Raw genomic sequence first — 19,811 nt, 5'->3', positions numbered from 1 at the left:
AAATATTTCACGTATAATGGCATTTCACTAGAGAAATCTTCAATTTTACAAGAAATGCATCTTGTACCTTCTGCTGAGATCTGAGATAAAAATTCCAGATCAACTCTATTTTCAGCCTGAGCCATGCCCATCTCTGCCTATACAGAAAATGCTCTGTATCAGCATCAGTAGCATTGGGAGAAGCATATGATGAGCACATCCAGAGTGCTCCCATAATGTGGGAGAAAATGTATCTCCAATAAGTTCCTCTGAACCTGGCAGCCCATCCAGCTCAGCTGACTCCATCCCATGGCATCTCTCCCTGTATCCCTGAGAATAATACCAAGATTCACATTCAGTGCTTCATCAAAAGCTGCTCAAGATTTTCAGGCAGCTCCAGAAATATCAGAGTTATTAACTATGAAAAATTATGTCTGGCTTCAGATCACACAAGCGCTTAATGACTTTTAAAGTGATTCTGTCAGTTCTTTTGCAGGCTGGCTTGTGGATATGAGCCCTTTAGATATATTAATTCATATTCAACAGAGCATTCCACAGATTGAGTAATTCACTAAAGCATTGTCAACAACACAAGTAGCACATGAACATCAAAACTTGCAGTTTGCTGTAGTACTGCAGCAGTCCAAGCAGTAGTTATGCCCTTGGCACTTCAAATGCATCTCATCAGAAAATCATTCACTAAATATCTGAGATGGGTGTGAGCAAATGGTCTTTTTACCTTGCAAAACATTTCACTTTTTTTTTTTTTTGTATTTATCCTTTCTCTTCTGAATGCAACCATAAACTTTCAGATTCATTCACACTCCCATGCCCACAAACAGCTGTCTCCAGTCCATGGATCTTGCAGTAAATTCATGTGGTAGATTTTGCCCTCTCTCTCTGTCATTTTTGACCACTTATAGCTGGTTTAATTAAGAAAATATTAAAGCACAAGGAGTTAACATAACCACAAGACATAGAAAATTTATTTTGGAAGGTAAATGTTTATACAAATAATTTTTTTATTTTTTTTTTTAATAGAAGGCTTCTTTTTTTCCAGTGAAAGTTTTAACAAACAAATGGTGACACACACCTTGGAATAGCTTCCAAACAAACAGTATTTTTGGTAAAATGTTACTGGCTGGTTGCAATTAGTACATCTATTTGAAAGGTAGAGATAATGAAGAGCAGAAAAAATTACCTAACTTCCTTGTTCTTGAGTCAATGGGAAAGACTGAAATAGAACCAGGGAGTCTTCAGAAGCACCCAACCCATAGTTGGCATCTCAAACAGCAGAATAAAGAAGTGTCGGAATGATTGGCATTATGAGCCAACATTCATGGGCAGTTCCCACACTGTGGCATCCCTGACCGAACAGGAAATATCTTTGTTATCTAAGATCCTGCAGCATGGTAATGACTGGCAAGTGCTGACTTGTTACCAGCACACACTGTACGCCATTGTTGCATCTTCACATTGAAATTTTAAAAAGAAAAGTTGTTTTATTGCTAACTTAAGTATAAAGACAATGAGTGTTGTTAATAAAATATTCACTTGCTGAAGATTATTTTTACGCTATCAATCAGATTAGCCTGTCAGTTTCAACTATTTTGCATACAATGTTCTGAATAGTATTTAAATTCAGATATCGTTAATCACAGCACCTTTTAAAATCACACACACACAAAAAAAAAAAAAAACACAGATAAAGAATTCAAACGATTCAGGGCGGCTAAATTGACAAATATTTTCTCACGATAAAGTCACAGACTGTGACTCATGTTTCTGAGACTACATAAATATGAAATTTTCTGTTTCTCCCCCCACACACACACCCCACACCCCACCCCAAAATGTCGAAGACCAGATTTTGATCTGCTGTAAAACTAGTGTAACAACATCAGATTCAGTCATCCCAGGTGGTATAGCAATAGTCAGTCCCACATACATCTATTCATTGTGTAGAGAATAGGAGCCTTCAGTGTTGTCTCCAGAGCTTTACAGAGTAGCAAAGTTCTACACATTTGTGAAAGTGTGATCCGCAAATATATTTCAAACTGTGTTTCTGGGTCATATAAGTCCTTAATATTCCAGAAGGAGGAGAACTTGCAAGGCTTAGATTCCTGTTTTAAATATATTTATTTGTCATTCTAATTTGTGCAAACATTCATGCATTCTCTGGAATCTAAAAGTCTGATTCACTGAAAGTGGTTACGTAAACACACCATACCTCAGCTCTGCCAGCACATTTCTTATGTATATTTCACCTGTCTGCTACATGACTAGCAGATTATTGTTGGGGTTTTTTTGTTGTTTGTTTTGTTTTGTTTTGTTTTTTTCCAGAAAAAAAACCAAAACCTTTCCAGGAGAGTGAACTATCATCTTTTATTTCATATATGAGATCACATTAAAGAGTATTAATCAACTACCCAAGCACTGACTACAAAGCACTGATCTTTATTGCTAAAGCATATATTTGAATTTCAGATTCTTTATTAGGGCAGTAACAGATAGGGGGAAAAAATCCTTCTACTCACAACTTAAGCAAATTTCCTTTGAAATTAATAGAATAATCCCCAGTGAAGTCTTTTAGATGTATGTAGTACTGTATAGCTGCATTTAAATAAAGACTTCGAAGATAGCAATTCATCTTTGAGGGGGTTGCTGGCCACTTGGAAACCAGATGAATGTAGGGGCTCTGAAGAGGAGTTTATAGCATTGTTGAGAGATTCTGCTTTGTGATACAGTACAGGGGGGTACAAGCATAACAGCTTGAGTTAATTTAAATGATATTCAAATCACACCTTTTCTGTTTTATTTATTTCTGTAGGGACTCCAAAGGAGGCAGAACAAGCATTTCTGCTTTCTACATCCAATTGTGTGTTGTATTTGTTTAAACAGATGAGCAGAGATCAGGGTGGGAAGACAAACTGAGTGGATACCAGTACCTAGGAACCACTGCCCTTGATTAACCCTCTGCTGCCCACCATTTAGAAAGAACTTTCAGACTTTGCCTCATAAAAAAAGCTCAAAAGGATGCACTGAAGCGATCATGTGCTTACCTACCTACACTATTTAATCCAAAGTGAATTCACTCATGTGAAGGGAAGACACATGGATCCAAATACCCTTGATATGATATGATGCAGGGATTTAAAAGCTCTGTAAAATTAACGACTGGTCTAAAATAGAACTATCTCCTCTGGAAACTGTTTCTTTTGACAGAGAATTTATAAATATTAATTGGACTAGGGGTTCAAATTCCATGTGTGGTTTTGTGGCTTTTTTATTTTTTTAAATTTTCTTAGTCAGTCTCCTAGCCATTGAGCTCTGCAATGCTTCTCACTCCCCAAAGAATCTTTAATTATATTGCATAAAACAGATGAGCTTCATTACTTTTCTTTTTCTTATTATTAAAATAATTTAATTAGGAGGAAGAAAAGCATAGGGATTCATATTTCCTCAAAGGGAAAATGTGAAATGAATGGAATATGGAACATAAAATATTCTAATTATAAACATGACCCTTTTTTTTTTTTTTTTTTCAATATTAAACTGAAGAGATTATATTGATTTAAACTGGGTACATCTAATTTCAGAGTTTAAGGCTGTGAACAGAACATGAACTTAAAGAGACATTACAAGAATGTGAAGTATAATGTGCAAGTGCAACCTCACCAGACTTTAGTAATTCTTTGTTCTTTTTGAGTTTCTCCCCTTACAGTGGCATGAACTCACAACATAACAAAATGCAGGTGTAAGAGAACACTGAACAAAACAAGAACAATAACTCATTTCTTATCACAGTATAATAATATTTATCATAATTACATATGATTATTTACTCACTACACCTTGGGGTAAAAAACAACCACTCTCTCAAAAAGGATGCAGTGATTTCTCCTATGTTCCCCTTCTCATTTTCAACTATACTGCTAATATGCTTACCACAATAGGCTCAAGGCTAGTCAATGCCAGCAGCAAAATAATACAAGTTCCCAGAGATTTTTTACAAAATCATTAAGTGTGTTGCATTTACACTGCGCCTTTGTGAGACATGATGAAGATGCCCACACCGGACTTTGTGTTTCTATCTCTAAGATCATCATGTAAAGGTACTTTCTGATGGAGTAGACATTTTGCCTGCTTTACAGAACATTACAACTGACTATTCACACACTGATATCATTGTCTTGATAATAAATAGTTTAGGTTAATAAATTATTGTTATGATAAGGAATGTCCCTGTTTTACATCAGATTTTTCATTTAAACCTCTACTGTCCTATATATGCACGTGTTCACACAACTGTCTGCTATAAAATTTTCTGTCAAGGCCCTCATCATCTAGCAAGCTTTAAAACCCATGGGTCATGTTCAGTGATTCTACTAAGCAGGCTTAATTTGAGAAACATCACATTTCAGGTCGCTTCTACTTGGTTTGGTTTGGTATTTTAAGATCACATCCACATTTTTTGTTGTTATTTGTTTCTTGTTTGTTTGTTTGTTTGTTTGTTTGTTTTTCCTCACAAACAACACATTTTAACTAAAGAACAGGAGAAGGAGAATAGTTGATTACATCAATGTGGATGATTAAACAGTGACATACTATTACTCAAATATCCTATTTCTACAGATCCATCATACATCACTAGTAATGCACAATCAAAAGACTTTCAATTCAGCACATGAACAGTTGAAGCAATAGAACAGTTTTCCTAAAGCATGAACTAAAAAAATATGTGTACACAAATGTATGTGTCAAAACAGTCACTTTATTTTTGACCCTGGACTAATCCATGCCATTTCTGCATATGCACAGTCTGAAATTCTGCATAAAAACAAGTTTCTGCAACGTTAGTAATGTGGTCTCATAATTAAGTCTCATAATTAATTGTATTTGAGTTGTGAAAGTTCAGCTTCTGCTTCTGCTTTAAATTTCCCTGAGTTCAGACAGTGAAAATTTGATGCAAAATCAGTTATCCCTACACTGAAGTGAAATGGACTTCTCTGTGACAGTGTTTATGATACACTGAAGCTGGTAGGAAAACTCTGAGAGTTTTCACTGCAACAGCTACTTTACAGATGGACAGACAACACAGATGCTGAAAGGGGAAAATAGTTTCAGCCCTAGTACTAGTGTTGACTCTTTTAAAATAATACTAACAAAACACCCATGAACAAGCAGTCTGGAGGGAAATAATAGGTTATATAACAGAATCAGAGGAAAAAGGTCATTCAGATTTCTGCCAGAGCCTTTAGATTCAGGACTGCATTAGTAAATTTTGCTGAATATGCCAGAAAAGCAATATTTGATTTTATTATATTCCAAAGAGATAACAGATGATACAATGGAAAGAAAAACAAACAAACAAACAAACAAAAGCACAAAGTATCTTGTAATTTAGAAATAATTATTTCTGCAATATTTCACAGTCTTTTCCTCATTAAGCTTACCACTGCATCTGTCCAATATTAATGGGATTGATCCTGTTCCCACCTCCAACCTGCCTACTGGTGAAGGGAAATGGCTACAGGTTAAGCTGTGTAACTTTCCAACAAGGTAGCAGGAGAATCAGGTACCTGAGCACAGACACAATGCAAAGGGTCTGCAGTGATCTCTCATAGAAGGATTTTTAAGACCAAGTTGGGAAGACATCTCTCTGTGAGTAACTGACTCAGGTTCTTCCACTCTTATTTTCCAATGAAATATGAACTAGTGAGTAAAAATGAGTAGAATACTTCAGCAGAAATGAGCTTTGCAACCCTAAAAGAAGCCATAGCAAGATAATAGAAAGCTAACTAAATTGACTTTTTCTCATATGATCTCAGTAAAAAGATGCATGTACAACTTAAGGCCTGATAGCCAAATGTCCTCCATATTAATTTCTTCTGTTTGAATTTTCTCAAGTTCTTGTAATCATTAGGATATGAAACAAAAAGGTTTTCCAAAATGAGAGTATTCCTCCAGCTTGATTTCATCATCTAGTACTGATATCGTCACTGGAGAGTAATGAGGAAGTTATTATAATTTTTATATAATAAAATATGTATAATATATGTAATTATAAAATGTATGAATATTTGAATTGTATATAAAAATGTACAGAGAAATTGAATTCACAGAAGAGCTGAGGCTTATAAATCAAATCCCTTTCTAACATTCAAATCCTCTTACACAAGAGCTTCACATATCTGTGCAAAAAGCTGAAGTAATGAGGTGGACAACAAACCAACCATGCAAAATAGCCTTTCTAGCATTGCACTGACTGATAATTACAAAAAGGTAACAATTTCACTATTTAAAATTATTAATGCTACACTTTATCTCTACATCCAGATTTTTTTTCTCTCATCAGTGAATTACCTCATGCTGAACTGATGAGTCTCTCAACAGCATTTGCATTTTTTAAGAAAATTAAGGTGGATTTATTTCTTCTATCTTAGCCTCTGTGCTAAGATAGAAGCACAGAGGCCTCTATCCATCCAGTTCCCACAAAGAAAATAAATAAAAACAAAACAGAAAAGAGTTTTAAGACATGAAAGGGATGCAATAAAAAAAATAAAATCAGATAATCTGCTGACACTGATTTGCTATAAGATGTGAAAGATGTTTCTCTTGAAGAGAGGTACTCAGAATCTGATGATATTTGTTAGCTTTACCAGTTGTTAGAGCACATCTGAACTGAGAAAACATACAGCAGCAATGCTAGCAGCAGAGCTCAATGTGCTGATGAATGACCAACAAACTCCACTTTCTGTTCCACCTGTGGCCAGGAGCTAAGGGTGAGGAAAAAGCAATCAGGGAACAAGACAGGCGCTACAAGAGTTCACCTACAGTTTGGGAGCAGCAGGAAGTAGAAATGAGTTCACTCAAAGCTACAATGTAGCTTCAGGTCAAGGCCAGGGATCCTGTTGGCCTTGATGGGTTTTTGAGTTGCTTTGCAAGGGTCTCAACAACCTACAACTATACATAGCAAAGGTAAAAGTAATAATAAGAAAAAAATAATAGAAAATAAAGGAATTGCTTCTTAACTTTTATGTTATCTTCTTGAGACGAGGAGGTCTTCCAAAAATATCACCACAACTGTGGTGCAGCATGTTTATCAGGCTCAGATAAACAGATTCAAATGTTCACTTGAAAGCCAATAATCTTTCCTAAGGTCTGAAAAAATTTGATTCAGTACTTTAAAGTGGATTTTATTTTCTGAGTGCTTTAGTATTTCCTGCTCCCAGAGCAACTCTGAAGAGAGCTTGCATAAAATCTCAGGAGGAAAAGAAAGTAGGTTCTTCTGCATTTCCCATTCAACTCCAAGCCTGTTCAGAGAAGATCTAAGCAAACCTTTGGATTTTCCAGCACGTCTGAACTAAAGTGAACTCTTCAAACTTTGAAGTTTGCTCATTACTTTATCAAATGGAAACCTGATTTATGTTTCATATTCGCATGCTATATTAATAGCCCAGATGACTTACAGAAAGTGAAAATAAGGGCTGAATGTACTTATGAAAATCTGTTACTTCAAACATGCCCCTAGTAGAGTTTGCTGAGTTGATCAAGAGGCATCAATGTGCTGTCAGTATGATTATGAAGGCCAGTTCCTTCCGTATACAAAGCGCTGGAGGCAGAAAATGTACCAGGTTTCTTTATAAATAACTGGTCGTATATCAGCAGCAAAGACGCAATGTGCAGAGCCACACACACAGAGTTTATTGAGATAACCGCAGTCCAGCAACTTTCTCTTCCACACATACATTCGCATTTAGCAAGTTGGAACTGAGATATCTTTAAAATTTCTTACTTTCCTAGATGGCTTATTAAAAATGTTGGGATGTCAGTACACAATAACAGAGCATGCATGGCAGGATCACAATACCAACTTCCATGCATGCCAGGTACATCTGGGAATAATTGAAACAGTCACATGCGTTTTATGTCACTGATAAGAAGGGTCTCACGCTGTCCCATCTGCTGGTGCTGACCATCATCTCTGCCACACAAGGACACAGGATATACCAGCCTCCCTACGGGACATGATGAAGTTCTGCTGTCTCCTCCTCTGTCACTGTTAAATTGAGGAACAAAAAGAAAGGAGGGAAGCAGGGTGGTAAGGAAGGAAGGAATGGTAAGTGAAGGAAGGAAGGAAAGGAAAGGAAGGAAGGAAGGTATCAGGAAGTGAAGGTATAGAAGGAAGGAATGGAAGGAAGGAAGGAAGAAGGTTAAGGAGAGGAAGAAGGAAGGAAGGAAGGAAGGAAGGAAGGCAAGAAGGAAGGAAGGAAGGAAGGAAGGAAGGAGAGGAGGAAAGGTTGGATAAAAAAAATTAAAGGTGTTCTTGTTATAGGTTTATGTGAAGGTTAAGGATGTGAAGGAGGATGAGTGAATGGAAGGAAGTGAAGGGATATTTTGTGATATGGTTATATGTGTATAGGTCTATGAAGTGAAGGTGTTAAGGAAGGTTGGAATGAGGAAGAGGAAAGGAAGGTAAGGAAGGGTATATTGATAGGAAGTGAAGTGTATATGTAAGGAAGTTGCACTATATGTCGTATAATATCTTTATTTGGACTCTAACCAGTCCATTCTAAATCCATCAATAAATTAGCCAAATAAAAACTTTTCAAGAATCAAAAGAATGCAAGGTTCATTTGACCTCATTGGTAGGTCCCACTTAAACTAACAGTACATTTTTCAGTCTTGTATCTCCTGGCAAGGCAGTATACTTCCATGCTTTATGGCTGCTCTATGTTTATTCCACATTTTCTTCTTGTAGGGATTCAGATTTCCACTGCATTGATACCACTGCACAGTGTTCAGCCATAAACTGCATATGCTTTTCTCTTGCAATTCTCCCTCAAAATATTTAGTAAGATATACAAGGTCTCCACTGTCCTCCTCTTTTATTTGCCCCGAGAACAACCACAACAGGCTGACAGAGCAAGAAGCGCAGGTAGCAGCAGGCTGTGACCTGAGCTCCTGAGCAGGCAGCTCCTGAGCTAGAAAGGTCCAGGAAAATTCTTCTCTGCACAGGCAGAAACAAGAGTGAAAGAGCTCAAAAGGGAAAAATAAAAGCTGCAAGTCTCTGTCACTACCTGGTATTTAAAATGCAAATAAAATCTAAGGACACTCTTAAAAATAAAGATAATTTTCATGTGCACACTGATATTTGTTCCCACACTGTTCTGAAATTCAAAAAAGATAAAAACCCTCAATTATTATTAGCATTTTGCAATTCAGACCACAAGCTTTTTAAGTTTCATGTTGTAGAGATCTGCAATTTTCTTGTTTTTTGATGGATCAAAACCTTGTGATCTCCTACACAACTGGAACAAAGTGGAAATGCCCCATACTGAAGAATTCAGGGAAATATAAAAGGCATTGTCAAGACCATCTATCAACTTAAGCCAGGAAACAGAGAATGTGATGTATAAATAAATATTCAGAAGAAACGTCAAAACTTCAACCAGCACAATGTATAAAACTCATCAGGAGCAAAATGCACCAGACATCATGAACAACAGGCAGCTCTAAGATTTTTAACAAGTTGAGGCAACATATTACAAGATTTCTCCCAATGCACAGCTTACCACAGGAGCTGTCAGACAAACATCATGGGAATTGCCACAGGTGAAATAAATGGGAACATACACGGATCATTAATTTCCCTGCCCTCCCTTAAACTCTAGCCAGATTGCTTTGGGGGTATCTCTCCAAGAGTCAAGTAAGGACTTCAGTGTTCAGGTCCCACCACACAGGACCACAGCTGCATTTTCCCCAGTCTTTGATCTACAGAAGGCATTCTGCTATTAGCAGCATTGCAATTGGTGCGAGTGAAGCTTCCTGCCTACCTTTGGTTTCAGAAGTAGCAGGAAGAGAGGATGGAGTCTTCAAATTACAAATAGCACATTTGTATTTTGACAGTCAAGTTACTGGGTAAGAAAAACATTATATTTTGTCCAGTCTTATCAGTGTCTCACTCACTAAATATCACTCGGCATGTGCACCTTGTCTGTCAGTACACCTTTGGGACAGGCCACCTCGTGCATGAAACAACTTCAGCAGGCTCCTCAGACACTGGTCAGGAACACCACCCGGCCAAAGATAGGCTGGCTGCTCATTTGAAAGCAACTGAGCAATTACAGGTTCTCCTGTATGTACAAAGTGATACAGCCTGTACACTGCTCTGTTTTTCCCACACTACATACTGCTGTGTATGTAGCTACAGCAACATACACTACACCATCCAGAAATAATGCAGTTTCTTCTTTTCCATCTTTTGTACATAGTGTTCAAGAAAATGGTATTCCACAGTCTATGTCGCTTATGTCACTGTGTTACATATTCATAAGGAGCAAATGATTTTCGTGCTACTGTTACTGCGAATACACAGAGGCGGTTGTGTTTGGGTTTGCTCCTGGGGCAGAAAGTTCCCCTTTGCTCAGAGGGAAGAATTGTAGGATTACCTCCCTTTTCCAAAGCCAGTATGGATTCTCTTGAAGGAACAGGAGTTGGAAAAAAGATGCATGGTTGAACTAGCATGGTGCTCTTGCACTGGCAGCTTCATTCTATCCTAACTCTCTGCAGATTTACAAATCATTGGATAAGTCTTTTACATCAAAGTATTCCAGCAGAAGCAGCATGAATAGAATAGAGAATCATAGAGTATCACAGATTCATAGAATGGCTTGGGTTAGAATGGACCTCAAGGATTATTTAGTTCTAGCTCTCCTGGCACAGGCAGGGTTGCCAGCCACTAGGTCAAGTATTAGATCAGATTATATCTCTAAATCTAAATGTGCCACTGTGGCCAACATTGATACTTTTTGGAGAGTCTGTTGGAACATCTCATGAGAACTGACAGTTTTTCGTTATTTTTAATCAAGAATGCATTTCAATGTCATCAGAAGCCATACAAGTACCTACAGGGGATGAGGGAGGGAGGGGGAGGATGATCCTAAAATTGAGACCTCAAATTTAACAGGAAAAAAATAAATTATTTAAGAAACTGGAGATAAATCTCAATAGTTTGAGGTCAGCTTAAAAACAAATCTTCTAACATTTTCACTTCCAAATATGAAATAAATTACTCTTTTATTTACTAAACAAATTACTCATAGGAAACATATCTAATTAAGGAAAAGATCTGTAGACCTTTCTGACTTCCGTGTATGTCCAAAGGGAAACACAAACTCTCAGCAGCAGGCAATGACCTGCCACATGGCAAAAATACAGGCAGCTATCTTCTTAATGAAGCTCTCACATGTAAAAGCATCATTTCTGGTAATAAAACTTCTACAAACTTATTATTCAAAGTTTTAGCGTAGCAAGAAAAATACAGCAATTTAGTAAAGATATAGTATCAGAATCCAAACTTGGTCTCAATTATAGGTTTTCAAAAGGTATATAAAATCTCTAATTTCACAACACTTCAGTTACCTATTGAAAACAGAGAGGGCCTCCATTTATGGAAGAAAAATGCCTTGAAATTGACAGCTCTATTATTCATAGCTTTTCTTTCTTGTGCAGCTGAAATACTTGAAGGACGTAGGGAAGCAATGGTGAAAGTACACTCAACTTATTCTGAAAATTTTGGTTAGACAGATACTTATCTAGAATTACATTTTTAAAATGGCTCAACTTCTAATGTCAAGTATATGATCAACAAGTATATTTGATAGACACAGACAGCAATTATCTCACTTTTCCAAGACACTGCATGTCCACACTAATCTGTTATATAAAATTCCTTTTTGCCAAGATGGAAAGAAAATTCTATACTCCTAAAATCTTTCAATACTTATTAAAATATAGGAAAATCAGTGTCATTTAGCTGTGGGAGATGGAGAAGTCAGCTCTACCTCACTGAATGTTGACTTGCTGGAAAGGAGACAGAAGGTCTGAATAAACAGGGGTGTTTTGTACCTAGGCATAAGATAAGCTCTCTGCTTGTTATGGAACTTGCTTGCTTTCTAGCCAATGGATTATTATGTTTGGAACAGATGTAAGATTTATTAAAATTGATGAAGTATTGTAGCAGTGTCAGACAATCTAGAAATATGATTTTCAGAAAATATTTATGTAGCAACAGAAAAGGGTACACTACTTGTGTATTATGCACTAAGAGTACAAAAAATATTTGTAGCCTGAAACTATGTTCATTCTTCATAGAAAAGGTCTGAGAAGTTTCCAGAGGGAGGGACAGAGAAAGAAGGTTTTACATGTTCAGTTTTAAAATACTTTTTCATAAATGGAGCAGCAGAAGGAATGTAAAGAAAGTAAAAATGAAACTAAAGAAAATGTGTTTTGCTTCTTATTGTTTGTTTATTGGGTGTTTGGTTTGGGTGGTGTTTTTTCTAATTTTTTTAGCTATAGCATCACTCAACACAAATGAGGCAGGGATGTATAACTTACAGGACAATAAACATCCTGCATTCTCCATGAGCTCCCTAGACAGGTCAGGCCAATAGTTTTTATGTATCCTTGATTTCTTCAGAAAAGACTGGGAATCAGGAGGTAGTCTTGCAAAGTCAATGTCAGCTTTTTGGCATAGTATCATAGGCTAAAAGAGTAATTTTCTGAGAAACCCAACACATTAGTCAGTCCAAAAACATCATCTCCTTCAGGTGAGATGCCTGTTTCACTTTCTCTAAGCCACTGTGAACACAGCACCACTGCTGGTGTCTCAAGAGTAGGTGCTTGGACTGCTCTCCTGGTACACTTAAACTTGCTTTACCAGTGGTTTGAATAGTTACAAACAAGTATCTCTGCAGTATTACTAAGTGGAGAGGTTTCTACTATAGTCCAGACATTTCAGAGTCTCAAATTCCAAAAGCAGAATATAATGTTGTGTGAAGCGCTGGTTTGGCACTGCAGTGGACAGCCTGCTCACAGTGCTGGGGTATATACAAGAGCTGCATAAACATCAGAAGAGTCTGACACTGGGGTTGTCTAAGCTGGACCCATGAGAGGAGTCGTTTCTGCAAAGACCTAGTGGAGCCGAAGGGAGATAGGCCTTTCCTTCTCAGGAGATCTGTCATTATGAATTTGATGAATAGCAATATAACGTGAAAATGTTGGGACTTCCATTCTCAAACAGAGCCTAACAGACTGGCTGAAGTGGGATATGTGCCCCACACCCATGGCTCAGTCCATACAAGAATCTCCTGCCTGGCATACCACTAGCATGACCAGCAACAGAGCCAGAGGGAATGGCATGAAGCTGCAACAGAAAAAGTTCATGATGGATGTGGTAAAAGGCTTTTTAGCAGAGTGTTGTGAGTCCATTCCAACTCAGGATATTTTATGCTTCCATGATTCTACTGTTATAATATTTTATATTAAAATTTTAGTCAAGTTGTAAGTTGGTGAAGGTCTAAGTAACTCATCTGAGACCATTAGCACTTGATTTCACTGGCTTCACGGAGAATGGAACAAAATTATGTAATCTTCATCATTTTAATCTTTGATTAAATTATTTTAATTTTTATCCCTAATGCTCTCTTCATACATAAAGCCAAAACAGACATCATGCTAGAGACAGTAACCAGAGTCTCCCTCCATGTTTGTCACTCATGGATAAGTCCATTCTCACACAAACACCAAAAACAGCTGTGGCCACACAACATTGTGGAAGCAGCAGACTTAAGGTTAAAGCCAGAAAAAAACAATAAGGGGATGATAACACATAGTTGCCCACAGACAGTGTTGCAGTGGTACTTCATCCTACTGTGCAAGGTGTTATGGGTACAACAAAACCCCTGACGCCCAGCGCTTTATTTGCGCTGTCCACAAAGAGCAGGGCTGCCAGGAAAACTGGACCCATTTTGTAGGATGAAAACCTGTGCAATACACCCTCTGCTGGCTCTTCCATCACCGCATGCAGTTTTGCAAGTGCTTTTGAAATTGCTTGAACCCTTCAGTGCTTTCACCAGTTCTAAGGAAAACACACAATCTCCTTTACACGCATCTTGAACAATTTTTCCAGGTCAAGCTCTCTCAGCCTCAGCTGTCTTTCTGTTCACCTGCCTGAGCGGGCAGGACTTCCTGCCTACTGTGTGAACTGGTGGCTGCACTGGCACCATGTGCTGGCTGGGGCCAAGATGAAGGGGGTTTATATTCTACAGTAAACTTCCCTTTTCCTGTTATTATCAAGGGCTGTATCACTGAGTGTAATATCTGCTGCACATTTCAAAATAACTGGAAGTAAATTATTTTTATCACTGCACATAAGAAAGCAAATTTTCAGCCTGTGCCAAGTAACCAAACCAATCACAGCCATGCTATCAGCACATACTTCACGCAAAATATCGTGTTGTCATAAAGTTTCTGAGATTCTCACCGAAAATAGCATCAAAATAAGGAGGGGTGAGATTTTCAGGTGTTGGTGATTCTCCTTTGTCTACTTCCTGGAGGTGTTTGTTTCATAAGAGCCACATACCTGAGCCACAGTGAATACCTGCACGCTTCTTTTGGTAGAACCCCAAGGCATTACCATAGTCCTATGTCAGCCATGTTCTCAATATAGCTCCTGTTTCATTGCTGGTAGGATATTTTTTTTTAATACAGTGAGACTTCTGACATGACTCATAGTTTTTAATATTCATCTTTCCCAAGGACTAGATGTAGACTGTGAGATTAATTTCATTTGCAATTTAAAGTCTAAAGACTTCTTGTCTTTGTTGTTCTGCTGATGTCTCAGTCTCTTCCAGAGCCTGTGATGGTTCCCAAGAAGAAGGAATGTTGCACTGTTTGCAATCAGCAGTCTCACAGAAGTGATAAAGCTCTCCCTGGCACACACCAATTACCTTCAGCTCCCACAAAAAAAAAAAACAACCAAACAAACAAAAAAACCAGTAAAGGCAAACAGATACACAACCAAACCCTTAAGAAATTCTTGAAAGACAATTTGAACCTCAGGGGCCTCAAGGTCAGGCAATGTAGGGCTCAAGGACTTAGTAAGCAATAGCTGGGCACTGCTACTACTGTCTCAATTCACCCTATTGGAAGTACCCCTTAATTATGTCAAAGGAACATAGGTTTTCTGATTTTTTTATTTTTAAACCCCTTGGTTCAAACAACCTTGTAAGAAGTTTTAATTATTCCAAGAGAATCCAAAAATGCATGACAGGGAGCCCACCAAATTATTTTCTGGCCCTCAGGCAACCAGAAAGATGGTTTTGAAATATCTTTAGAGCCAGGCTACAGTTAGCAAACAATACTGAAGAAAAGTCTACACATTCCCTCAGAAAACGCACTCTAGAATTCAAGAACTCACCTTCCCTTTTAAGGGAAATGTGATATAAAATAGGAACTGTGACAAAAATAAAATGACTGTTTCCTCACATTTTCTGAGCATTCACCATCTGAGATCACAAGCACTCCTGAGAATAAAGCATACAGTATTAAGATATTCTATGAAACAACAAATTTGTTGAGGTTTTTAGCAGTAGTTTTTTTACTTCAATACAATCCTAGCACATCTGGCTGAAATATACAACTACTACCCAGGTGTGTAAAACTAATTGAAAGAATCTTTCCCTATCCTCAGTGCTGTGATTTACAACACCTCATAATATTTTAGTTTTTAAAACAGGCAAGAATCATTTTCCAGTTCACCACCATCTGAGAGTGATCTTTATCTGGTAGGCTCAGTAACATATTAAGCAAATCATTATTGATTGATTAGCCATGAAAGGTCTTTACAGGACATGAAAGATACAATCAGCTGTCAAAATAGCAGACAATATTATAACTTCATCAGGCTCTGTAAGTCTCTCTACAGTTTTCCCAATGCATAATGCCTTTTATGCACTGAAACATATATTGAAACGAAATCACAGAATCAGTCCCAGAAAGAACAGTGGAGCAGCATCCTTATGTCCTACTTATCATAATGCATATAACTAGCATTATTCTACAACACTGTGTGTGTTTGAATGGGTAGGGGGAAGGGGAAGAAATACAGCCTTTTATTCCAAAATAGGTATATTTGTCTGAAAGAATTGACATATGTGAAACTGAAAACCAAGCAGCCAAAATTTCAGTTTTACCTTCAGCAAAGGAATAAAGTTTACCTACCGCAAAGGAATTGGAAAATTTCCAGAAATACTTTGAATAAAGTCAGCAGTTTTAGTTACACTTTACTGACTGACCTAAATTTTAGCCTCCTAAAAATAGATAAACATTGGTTTCAAATAAGAAGTAACTACTGTTGCATGAACAGGAGTATGAGATTCAAACCACCATACTAATGAATTATAGAATGTTTTTAATTGTATCTCCAGTACTTTATGCTAACTAGCTACTTACACTCAAGAGAATTAAAGATTATACGAGATAACTGCTGTTATCACACAGCAGAATGTGTTATAAAGGTAGTCCTTGTGTTGAGAATGTCTCAAACATAATTTCAATCACAGGAAGTGTTGGTGTTGATAATACAGCAGATGAGCTTCTTGCCAAAATAAACCAAAGTGCTTTCCTACCTGTTCAGAGTATGTATATACTAAAAAAATCCAAGAATTTAAACTCAAGGGATAAATCACTTACAAAAGCCAAAAAAACAGAACTTTTCACTGAGTCTTGGCAGATCTTGCAAACTTATCTGTTCTGTTTCATTGGAGGAAACAGAGTTTTGTCCTTTGAGTTAAACAAGTCCAGAAAAACAATCCAAGAAGTCCAGGCTCCTCCTGCTCTGACCTCATGCTGGAAGCCACTCTCCCCAGTCTCACTACTGTGATGCTTGTAAATCAGGAATCTTATTTCCAGATTCCAAAGTTCACAGGAACTGGATGCATTCGCACTTATGCTCACCAGTGCAAGATGTCTGGTTGTACACAGGCTGGTCTTTTCAGAACAGGGAAGCCTGCTTTCAAGCCCTTCATGGGCACATTATGAAAACCATAAGCATACCTTAGATTATATCATTCTTGCTATCTCTGTGTCATTGCTTGAAGGCATAAAAATTCCTTCCTCTTCAAGTTCTCACAGCACACCTGTTTGGATAAACTTCAATTTCTCTGAGAAAAAAAAAAAAAAAAAAAAAAGTTCTAGAGACATTTTCCTTTGACCTGGGACTCCACCTTTTCCCGAGGTCAGCTGGCAAGACCATATCCTCCTCAGCTGTTTGTTTGAGTTACGCCCAGTAATCATAACTACTAAGCAACTCATTATTTGGGCTGATGGAGGTCTCTAGTGGAAAATAAGCTGAAACACAAGTTCATCTCTGATCTCCACGATAAGATCTGTCTGAGAGGGAAAAAAAAAAAGAAACACCAACATTATCCCTCATGAAGCAAATCAAGACACACAGCATAATTGTTTTGTGAAACAATTTGCCCCAGAAACAAAAAAGCACTGTTGAAGAGTAGTCTTCCTGGGAAGGGTAAAGTCATGGAAATCAGAGCCATGGTGTGGTTTGGAAGAAGGAACACCCATTGTCATCTTACTCTGGCAAGAAATGGTCAAAAAAATATTTCTTCTGAACAAAGCCAAGAATTTATGAGCTTGTTCAAAATGCAGTGACTTGTGATCTGTGGCTCTACATTGCTTGTCTCATTGGATAGATTTTTTTTTTATTTTTATTTTTTTCATGGGTGGAAATGGTAAAACAACTTTTTAGAAATTAACTAGCTGCATTATATATGTGAGAACTATTATACAACTATATAAATTATCATGAGTCCATCAACTCCAGTAATTTTATCAATGGATAAATTAATAAAATTGTTTAGAAGCAGCATATGAGCTAAAAAATAACCAGCACAGAAAGGCTTTCAGAGAACCTGAGAGTAAAAGTCCCATCTGAGAGTCATGCTGGAAAAATCTGCATGCAGATGCCCTACCTGTAGGTCCAGGTAGACAGTGGCCAAGCACAGAGAGACAGCTTTGTGTTGCTGTGCAACAGAAAAAGGTAGTCTGCATACAGAAGAAGAAAGTGGAGCAAATCTCAAAACAACACAGGGCTCTGAACATTTCTTTCTGGCAAATCAGGTTATGTGCCAAAACTTGCTGATTTATAAGAAATTATTATACTGTGTTTTACAACTATCAGTGATACAGATTCATCTTGGAAATAACTGTTCTCTAAATAACTGTTCTATTCTACCCTAGCATCAAAACATAGACAAAAAAAATAAACCTTACAAAAGAGAAGGAGATTCTGGGCACCTGGTAGTTCTAGAGAACTTCCCAAATAAATTCAGCATAGCCATTGCATCTGGGGACACAGAAAATAATTCTCCACTTAGCAATAGGATTTTTTCATCTCACATCTGATCGTAGGCCAGATTTCATACACATTTGAACTGAAAATCAGAACAGGTTTTTTAATTAATTATTCACTATGATTCTGTTTGAGAATAAAACCTAAGGTTGATTTAATTATTGATTTTTAAAAGTACACAGCACTATTGAAATTCACATATATCCACTGCTTTGACTAATGAAGAGTGCACATGCACACAGGTATACCAAGTTTACCAACGTGTTTCATCAAAATAGTCCAAGGAAGGTAAAAAAAAAAAAAAAAAAAAAAGCTATACCTATTGCCAACTATACAGCAAAAAACAGAGTGAAGGGAGTGGAAATGTTCTTTTACTGACCTCTTCAGTGTTGGGTATAGTTCTTATGCAGCTCAAAATTAATCCAGTACTGGATGCACCTGTTGGAGAGCATCCAGGAGAGGGCCACAAAAGTTATCCAAGTCTAGGCTGAGAAAGCTGGGGCTGTTCAGCCTGGAGATGAGAGGGTTCCAGGGAGACCTAGAGAAATCCTTCAGTATCCAAAGTGGGGCTGTAAGAAAAAAGGAGACAGGCTTTAGCAGGGTCTGCTGTGAAAGGACAGGGTGAAATGGTTTCAGTCTGAAAGAGGGGAGATTTAGATTGGATATAAGGAAAATGTTAGAATGTTTTCGACGTTAACAGTAGTGAAGCACTAGAACAAGGTGCCAATAAAAGTGGTGGATGCCTCATCCCTGAATATATTCGGTACCAAACTAGACAGGGCTCTAGGCTACCTGATCTAGCTGTGTCTGTTCACTGCAGGTGAGTTGAACTAGGTGAACTTTCAAGGTCTCTTCCAACTAAGAAAATTCTATGATAGATCATGCTCTGTCATAATCCCACTCACAGTCCTGCTAATTTTCTTTTCCATACTCTTCGCAGAGCACCAATCTTGAATAGATAGTTATCAGGAAAGTTTTTAGAGATATCACTTACACTGCCAGATGCAGATACACTGGTGGGAGAGACAATGACCTCCAGAGGTTCACCAACACCTATCACAGAGATGTTGCCTGCAGGCTTCTACTGCTGGAGATGTTTGTGCAAAATCACCCTGAATGGTTGAGGTTGGCAGGACCTCTGGTTTTCAGGGTTCATACATCTGATCCAACCCTACCAAAGTAGGGACACCCAGAACAGGTTGTCCAGGACCATGTCCAGGTAGCTTTCAAAGCTCTTTAAAGATGAGACTCCACTCTGTGAGCAACTTATGCCAGTTCTCTATCAGGATAGGAGGGGAAAAATTTGGACTAATTGAAGTTTAAATTCTCCCCACTAGATTTTTCTAGTAACAGTGAGAAGGGAGAAGCAAAATTAATGGCCAGTGGTACTATGCAACACCACAAGGTAGAACAGCAGTGATGATTCACCAGGGGTCATGACCCCTTCTACAGGTACAACTCTCAGAAGACCATCTCCTGTCCCAATGATACACCACCTCAGAACTTCATGGTCTGCTACTCAGGTATCCTCAAAGCATGAGATACACCCTGCTGCATTACCAGTTACCAACCAGGTAGAGCCAGGTGCTTGGTAGATTATCTCCAGAAGAGCCAAATA

The sequence above is a fragment of the Coturnix japonica genome, chromosome Z (genome assembly GCF_001577835.2).
Source record: "Coturnix japonica isolate 7356 chromosome Z, Coturnix japonica 2.1, whole genome shotgun sequence".
Taxonomy (NCBI): Eukaryota; Metazoa; Chordata; class Aves; order Galliformes; family Phasianidae; genus Coturnix; species Coturnix japonica.
This window is presented reverse-complemented; position numbering follows the sequence as displayed.